Here is an 869-nt window from a genome sequence, read left to right on the forward strand (position 1 = left end):
ATTTTGATCTGTTGCAGAACCTCGCCGGTCAGTGAAGTTGTTCTTGTTTGTAGTTCTTCTCAGTGACAGTGCAAACAGGTGAGCATTTCTACATTCACTTATGACTAATTGTCAGAGTGGAAATGAGTCTCCTTCATGTGCGTCCAGCACCACTAATTAAACAGAATTAGCCATATGTACAACTTAAGGGGGAAAGTTGACAACAATGTCTACCTTTCAAAATGTATCGCAGTAACGTTTACTCAAAGTACATTTATATAGACCTACTTTTCAATTTAAATTTAACTAAATTTGTACTTGCACTTGAGTACAATATTGTAGTACTCTTTCCACCTCTGCCTGACTCATACATCCAGATACAAAGAAACAGATGGAGCCGCTTGTCCAAATACTTGTCCCCTTAAATATGGGGTCCAACCATAATTCCTGCATAGTTTATTCAACATAGATGTGAATACTCTCATGTGTGAGAGCTGAAGTCGGCCTGTGAGCACCCATTCTGTTCTGGATTTTTAAATCAAGGGCCCAAAATAACAAAATGTGTCATTGTACACATCCATTTGGCTACTTTATCCGCACATCTAGGGGTGTTTGTGGGGTTGGCTGGGTTCATCAGACATACAATGTTGTAATTCTTGAGTCGCTATCACAGACACTAGAGGACTCTAAACTCTACCTCTTTTATAATCCTTGTTTTAATCCGCCCACTAAATACTGTACCATCATGAAAATAACTCTCAGAATAAGCTGAACACCCCTACCTAGAGTTTCCAGTCTGCAGTGTGGACTCTTCAGTCCAGTCCACAGCTGCCTCACTCCTGAATCCTGCAGGTTGTTGTTACTCAGGTCCAGGTCTCTCAGACTAGAGG

General features: G+C 40.9%; 1 long non-coding RNA gene across 1 annotated transcript in view; it reads right to left on the reverse strand.

The window, feature by feature from the left end:
- The window catches only part of LOC116703005 (uncharacterized), a 27,006-nt gene that overhangs the window by 13,293 nt on the left and 12,844 nt on the right, over nucleotides 1-869 (reverse strand). The window lies entirely within an intron of this gene.

Source organism: Etheostoma spectabile, chromosome 15, assembly GCF_008692095.1.
Source record: "Etheostoma spectabile isolate EspeVRDwgs_2016 chromosome 15, UIUC_Espe_1.0, whole genome shotgun sequence".
Classification (NCBI taxonomy): Eukaryota; Metazoa; Chordata; class Actinopteri; order Perciformes; family Percidae; genus Etheostoma; species Etheostoma spectabile.